Genomic DNA, 8,266 nt, shown 5'->3' with positions numbered 1-8,266 from the left:
TTGGTAAACAATCCGCCTGCCAATGCAGGAGACATGGGTTGGATCCCTGGGTCAGGAAGATCCCTTGGAGCAGGAAATGGCTACTCACTCTAGTATTCCTGCCTTGGGAAATCCCATGGGCAGAAGAGCCTGGCGGGCTACAGTCCTTGGGGCCCCAAAGAGTTGGACATGACTGAGCAACTGAACTGAACTGAATTAGCACACACACACCTGAATCAGAAGATTTCTTCGAATTCTTTACCACAACCAGTAGGGCAGATGGAGCTGTCTTCTCTTCTCTACCCAAACATTATGGAGATTTGCAACAATGTAAAAAATGTCACTCTTTTGCTGAATTTTTTGTTTGGAAAAACATAGTTATTTTCATAAAATGTTATTTATATTAACATGCAATGTGTTGATTGTTATTTTTAGTAAAACTCCATCCATAACTTTTCTCTTTTTTTGCTGTGCTGGGTCTTCCATGCGGTGTGCATGGGCTTCTCCAATTACAGTGCACAGGCTTAGCTGCCCCCACAGCATGAGGGATCCTAGTTCCCTGACCAGGGATTGAACCCACATCCCTATGCATTGCAAGGCAGATTCTTAACCACTGGACCACCCAGGAAGTCCCCCATAGCTATTGTTTTAAACGATCACTTTTATGGTCTTTGTGGAAACTGTCAGGAGCTCCTAACCCGGGGTGTGCAGGTCAAGCTCTCTGGGGAGGAAAGCCCTGCAGGTCATGCTCGCTGATGTCTGTGCTCTAAGTGCACCTGCCTCGGCCAATTTCAAGCTACAGCCGTGAGATTCAGGAGCAAGGAGTCGGGAAGAAATGGGCACATTCCATCCCCTGGGATTGCCAGTCCTTAGATGGAACAGACATATATCCTATCTATAGTAAGAAGTGAATAATTAGGAAGTGCTAAATTTTGAGTGTTGATTGCTTGTGTTTTTATATAACTTATATGGTTTATATAATTTGATTTTTTTTTTCATTTTTAACATTTTATTTTGTATTGGAGTACAGCCAGTTAACAACGTTGTGAAAATTTCAGGTGGACAGTGAAGGGACTGAGGCATATTGTTGTGGTTGTTCCGTCGCTAAGTTGTGTCCTACTCTTTGTGACCCCATGAACTGCAGCATGCCAGGCTTCCCTGTCCTTCACCATCTCCTAGGTTGCTCAAACTCCTGTCCATTGAGTTAGTGATGTCATCCGACCATCTCATCCTCTGTCATCCCTGTCTCCTCCTGCCTTCAGTCTTTCCCAGCATCAGGGTCTTTTCCAATGAGTTAGCTCTTCGCATCAGGTGGCCAAAGAATTAGAGCTTCAGCTTCAGCATCAGTCCTCCCAGTGAATATTCAGGGTTAATTTCCTTTAGGATTGACTGGGTTGATCTCCTTGCCATCCAAGGGACTCTCAAGAGACTTCTCCAGCACCACAATTCAAAAGCATCAATTCTTCAGCACTCAGCCTTTCTTACGGTCCAACTCTCACATCTGTACATGACTACTGGAAAAACCATAGCTCTGACTATAAAGTTTCTGGTGGACAGCAAAGGGACTCAGCCATACAAACACATGCATCCATTCTCCCCCAGGATCCATTCTCCCCCAGACTCCCCTCCCATCCATGCTGCCACAAAACACTGAGCAGAGTTCCCTATGATGTACATTAGGACCCTGTTGGTTATTCATTTTCATAATTTGATTTTAATAATGGCTATGTTTACCAACCAGCTCACAGAATTACTGAAGATCTCACAGCCAGCTCTCACCAGCTCTGCCTCTGTGGGGTCCCCAACAATTGTTCAGAGTGGAAAGGGATACAGAGACCAAAAACCTCTGTGCCACTAATATAGATATGAATCAAAAGTAATTGCAGGGGGTGGGAGGGACACTCAAGAGAGGATAAATGTATACTTAAAGCTGATTCACGTTGTTGTACCACAGAGACCAATACAACATTGTAAAGCAATTATTTATTAAAAATAAATTTTAAAAAGTAATTACAACACAAAATGTGGAAGCAATCTGTGTCCATCATGTCCATCAACAGATGAATGGATAAAGAAGATGTGGTACCTATACGGGCTTCCTTGGTGGCTCAGCGGTAAAGAATCTGTCTTCAATGCAAGAGATGCAGGAGACATGAGTGAGATTCCTGGGTCAGGAAGATCCCCTGGAGGAGGGCATGGCAACCCACTCCAGTATTCTTGCCTGGAGAGTCCCATGGACAGGGGAGCCTGGCAGGCTACAGTCCATAGGATTGCAAAGTGTCAGACAGGACTAAAGCGACTGAGCATGCATGCATGCATGTTGCTGCTGCTGCTAAGTCGCTTCAGTTGTGTCCGACTCTGTGCGACCCCATAGACGGCAGCCCACCAGGCTCCGCCATCCCTGGGATTCTCCAGGCAAGAATACTGGAGTGGGTTGCCATTTCCTTCTCCAATGCATGAAGTGAAAAGTGAAAGTGAAGTCACTCAGTCGTGTCCGACTCTTAGCGACCCCATGGACTGCAGCCTACCAGGCTCCTCCGTCTGTGAGATTTTCCAGGCAAGAGTACTGGAGTGGGGTGCCATCACCTTCTCCGTGCATGCATGTTACATATATACAATGGAATATTAGCCATAAAAAGAATGAAATAATGTCATTTGCAGCAACATGGATGGACTTGGAGATTATACTAAGCGTATAGAGAACAAACTTGTGGTTTCTGGTGGGGAGGAGGGATCATATGGGGACAGAGGACTGGGAGGTATAAGTTATTCAGTGTAAGACAGTCTACAAGGATATATTGTACAACATGGAATACAGCCAATATTTTGTAATAATTGTAAATGGAGTATAATCTTTAAAATTGTATTTAAAAAGCTTTTAAGGTGATTGCAACAAAACACTCTATGCATTCTGAAAAATAACTAAAACCAAAGATGAGCACTGAACACCACCAGAGAGCACCCTGGGGGTACCGGGTAGGATGAAGACGACTGGTCAGCTGTGCGCCAGTGAGTCAAGAGGGCACTGGGTGGCACTGGGCAGTGAGGGCGCGGCCACAGCTCCCAAATGCAAGGGAAGACTCGCACGGGGGGAGAACACTAAAGACACCTCGTGGGGTTCCCCCTCAGCCTGGTCTCGGGGATGGGTCTTGGCAGGTTCCACTGTAAACTGTCATTTTACAGCCCCCAGACAGGCCACATCAGGGAGCCTGTGGATGCACACAGCACCCAGAGCCTCCTGCGAGGGACTCAGCTCCCGACCCCTGGCCTCCAACAGATGGGAGCCACTCTGTCCACACAATGCCTTGCTGGGTGCTCACCAAAGAAGCCACCGGACCGCACTCCTGTGTTTCTGCCTGGGGAGCCCCTGCAGTGCACTTGCAGTCCCCAGGCCCTGGTGGCTTCCTGACCCTCACATCCCAGGTGAGGAGGCTGCGGGCCTTCAGTAGCCTCAGCTCTTCTACTTCGAGAGTAAACATCCCTCCTTGGGGGTGCTCAGTGCAGCCTCAAGGCTGCAGAGGGGCTGTGGGAAGAGCTGGTCATTGGCAGCTACTACCCACTGTGAGTCAGGACAGCCTGTGCCCCAAACCCAAATTCAGAACCAAGTGGACTTGGAGGTCCAAACCAGCGCAGTTCCCTCCAGAGCCCTGGCCAGCGGTGGGGCCGACGAGACAGACCACAGCCTCACTTTCCGACGAGCACAAGCTGGGGACCGTGCCCGCTGCGCATCCAGTCTCATCCACTCACCCTGGCTTCACAGCTCGGTCCACACAGACCCCCAAGCGCTGCTGCCCACCGGACGCCCACTGGGAACAGACAAGGGAGCCAGACAGGAGACATCCTCTGGACTTGCCCTCTCAGCACCATCACTGGAGTCACAGACAAAGCATTTCTGCTTCTGAGAAGCCTGCAAACCCCTGAGGCCTTTACCACCTGCTGCCCCACCTCCCTGCAAACCCTGAGCAACTCAGCCCCAGGCCGCTCACGAGGGAACCAACCCTCGGGCTGCCCCGTGCTGCCCGCACTGCACACACGTGGAGCCTGGAGGCTCCCAGGGTCAGCGGGTAAGACTTCCTATCCCCCATTTGGCAGGTGAGGATCCTGTGGCCGAGGCTGGTGAGGACCTGCTGAGGTCCCATCTACAGCACAAAGGTGGCAGCCCTCTTGCCCGCCCCATTAGGAGGACACTGTGATGGAGACAGTGACACGGGGCAGGGGGGACTTCTGCAGGGAGCCTCCAGCAGATGAGCTCCCAGGACAAGACTGACCTCCCTGAGCCTGTCCACATGTGGCACCCCTAGCGGATGCCACTCCCTGGGCTGGAGTCACAGGAGTGTGTGTGGGTGACCTGTGCCCAGCCAGGGGCCTTTCTCAGGCCACCCTCTTTAGGCCTCCCTGGCCTTGCCTGGTGCCCATGGATCCTCCGTCTTGTGGAGGGTACCCCACCTTGCAGGGTCCTGGCTTGTCTTACCTCTCTTTCCCCCTGGGAGGCTGGAAGAATGGGCTCTGGTGTGGGTGGAGCCCCTCTCTCACATGCCAGTGCAAAACCTCCTCCTCCAGGAAGCCCCCCGAGATCACCTTTTTCTTGGGCCCTTAGTGTCCAGGCCCCAGTTATCAACCAGCTCAGCCCTAGGATGACATCTGCTCTCACACCTCCACCTTCTCCCCAGCATCAGGCAAAACCATCAGGATCCAGATGTGGGACCAGGCAGACTTGGGGTTCACCTTGCACCTGCCTTGGACTAGGCATGGCCTCTCCGAGCTCAGTTGCAGCTCTGCCACAAGGATGGTACCACTTCCCACTTTGGTCCCTCAAGCCCCAGATTCCTGTCCCATTCCCCCTTGAAGCCTGATAGAGGCCCAGGGCCCCCAAGTCCAAGCACCCCATTGAGCCAGGAATCACACTGGCCCTGGCCACTGGCAGAGTCCCTGGCCAGTGCCTGTGCTCCAAAATCTCTCGACATTACTTCCCAGGCCAGCTTAAGCCCCAGGCAGCCCCTGTCCTGTCCCCTCTCCCAACAAGCCCCTGGCCAGGCGCTGCTCTGGGTCTTGTGATGGGGGGTCGGGGGAGTTGGGGAGGCTTTTGCCCCAGGGGCTGGTGGGAGTCCCAACTCAGTTCTGAGGGGCCACCCACAGAAGGCAGCTGCCTGGCGGGTAAGGTGTGCTCCCAGCCCAGCAGCACCACTGGCTAGAGGAACCTGTTCTCCGGTTTGTCCCCAGGGAGAGCTGCACCTTAACGGCCAGTCCCTCCCGCTGTAGGGAAGGGGGGAGTTGGGCCAGTCCAGCCCCACACCTGGGGCCAGAACTGCAGCAGCCCACCCCCGACTCTACCCCCACTTCCCCACCAGAGGCAGCAGTGCACACCTCTGCTTCACGCCCCACAAAGTGCCTGCTCAGTCAAGGACCCAGACCCAACAGCAAAGCTGACCCAGGGTCCCCAGCCATCTGCGTCTCCCCACGCCACCCCCAGGTTGGTATCTCAGCCTCACTGGCTCCTCAGCCATCCTCAGACAATGAGAAGCACCTGCTCCCCGCTATAGGATGTGCCAGGGGATCCAGGGTTCCAGGAAAGGTTCTGCTGGGAGCAGACCACCCCCAGTCCCAGGGCAGCGGTCTACCCAGCCAGGTATCCTGCCATGCTTGGAGGACCCCATGCCCTGGAGCTTCGGGAGGAGGGGGTCACACAGCGAACCACCTTGGCAACAATCAAGTGCTGCAAGCTGACCCACCATGCCTCTCCTTCCTTCTCTGGACAGGTATTCCTGAGCCAGGCTCGAGGGCACAGCAGCTGCCCAAGCAAGGTGTATCCAGTGAAGCTGGTCTCTCAGCAGAGGGACACAGATCAGCTGGCCAGCCTGACCACTGGGCTGCTGGGTGGGGCTGGAGGAGGGTGGGAGATGAGCAGGGGAAACAAGAGTGTGCATAGGGCTGCCCCCCATGCTGAGCTCAATGAGGAGCAAGTGTCCCGAAAGAGGGACCAATCTGACAGTGTGAGGAAGTGACTGAATTCAGTGGCGAGGTGAGGACCCCACTCCCATTGACCCAGCCCCAGCCCTGCCCAAGCTTACAGCTGCTGATATACACAAAATAGGCACTTTATAAGCAACAGCTCCTTATATCTGCATCCCCATTCCGCAGACCAGAAAACTGAAGCCCAGGGGTGTCAGAGGGAGCAGGTGAGTTCCTGTAGATGAGGTTACATAGCTGAGGTCACAGCAGGTTCCTGGCTCAGCTGCTTCTGCAGAAAGGGAGCCAAATGAAGTAGAGGACGTCTAGGCCCCATGTGGGGTCTACACCCGGTCAGATATCTGCCTGGTCCCAGTGGCCAAGTCCTTGCAGGTCTTCCCCTTCCTGTCGCAGGAGCCAGAGTTGGTCAGAAGTCACATGGTGAGGCCTCCAGCAAAAGACCATCGCACGCCCGGGGCTCCAACTTGCCTGACCACCAGGGGACAAGGACAGCTGACGCTTGACCAGGCTGGGACTTCCCGTCCACCTCGACTTCCTTCTGAAACTGTCTCATCCCCCTCCTTGGTCATGTGGGCATCTCTGCACCCTGCTAGCCTCACTCCTTCGGTTTTGATCCAGAGTCACTCTTTAGGGTGAGACTCACTACCCAGTCCTCTACAAGTCTACCGCTACCCTGGCGGAGCAGGTGGGCTGATGGCGCCACCTGCTGGCCATTCTGGGCTCTGACCCTCCTCCTAAAAAGCTCAAATCACAGTTGGGGCCCTCGGATCCCAACTAACCATCTCCATGGCACGTGAAGAGACCCGGGGTGGCCTGAACCCAGCTGGATTCCAGGCCCCACTTCCCTGAGAACAGTCACACAGTAACAGTTTCTGGCCTTGCCCTGCCCAGTGTGGCAGTGCTGGTGGGAAGACCTGGACATGCAGTGCGAGGCAGGAAGGTGGAACCAGCCAGTGGGGGAGGTGACCCAGGTGAGGCCCGCCCCTCACGGTTCTGAAGGAACCAGGTGGTAACCCTGAGGAAGGGGACAAAACCTCTTCAAATCAACCTTGGTGCTGGTGGACACTGTCTGTCTGTGCAAACCCACAGGCCAGGGCATCTCTGGGGTCAGCGTGTCTCACGAGAGTTGGCCAGAAACCAGTGAGGCTTGTGTCTCCACCTGGCCTCTGCCTGAGGGTCCACCCCGGACTACAAACCAAAGCAGTGGGTGGCCTCTGTGACCAGGGTACACAGACAAGGGCACCACTCCAAGGGTCACTGGGGCTTCAGTAGCAGGAGGGACTGTGGGACCACCCAGGTCCTGTCTCCTCCCTCTAGGTGGGGCCTGCCTGCACCTGGTGGAGCCCGACAAGACCTGAGTCTGTCCCCAGGCTGGCTCCGTGCAGCTGAGCTGTGCTGTCTGTTCACATACCCACACCAACATCCATGTGGGAGCAAAAGTAAGGCAGGAGCTGCAACCCGTCTCAGCCCACACCCTCCCAGCCAAAGTCAGGGCCCTGGTGGTTCCCCTATACCCTCGGTCACCTGCCTCCTTTCTCTCCTACCCCTTAGGTCCGAAAGGACAAGGCCCTCTGGTCCTTGTGGGGCGCCCCTACACCCCCCTCCACTGAGGCACACATACAGACACTTTGATGCTGCAGTCCATGGGGACACAAAGAGTCGGTCGTGTCCGACACAAAGAGTCATTGAACTGATGGCCTGCTCACTTCTCAAGTGACTCAGTGGTAAAGAACCCGCCTGCTAATGCAGGAGACACAGGAGACTCTGGTTTGATCCCTCGGTGGAGAAGATCCCCTGGAGGAGGAAATGGTAACCTACTCCAGCATCTTGTCTGGAGTATTCCATGGACAAAGGAGCCTGGCGGGCGACAGTCCATGGGGTGGCAAAAAGAGCTGGACAGACTGAGCAAGCACACACACACACACACAACCTGCTCCAGACCCAGAGCCCTTAAGGCACCCCAACTGCCTCCTCTCACTGCCCTCTCCCCAGGCCCCTCCCTGGGCCCTGAACTGCAGCTCAAGTCCAGCTGTGGCCTGTGCCTGGGCACCGGGATCTCCTAGCTCTGTCCCCTCTGGTGCGTGGCCTCCCAGTCTCTCCACCCCCCGCCCCTCACCCCCGCGGCCCTCTTTGGTCCCTGCTCTGAGAGCAGCTGAGAGGAGTCGGGGGTCTGCACGTGTGGGGCAGCCGCTAGTATAAACACCGTGGTTCAAGAATCCGCGCTCCCTGCCCTCTCCCGAGCCCCAGAGCACCTTCCCTGGGCCCACAGGCGCGTCGCGGGTATTAGAACACAGGGGCGCCAGCGCCCCTCAGAGAGAAC

This window comes from Bos mutus, chromosome 16 (genome assembly GCF_027580195.1).
Source record: "Bos mutus isolate GX-2022 chromosome 16, NWIPB_WYAK_1.1, whole genome shotgun sequence".
NCBI lineage: Eukaryota > Metazoa > Chordata > Mammalia > Artiodactyla > Bovidae > Bos > Bos mutus.
Note: the sequence above shows the minus strand (reverse complement) of the source record.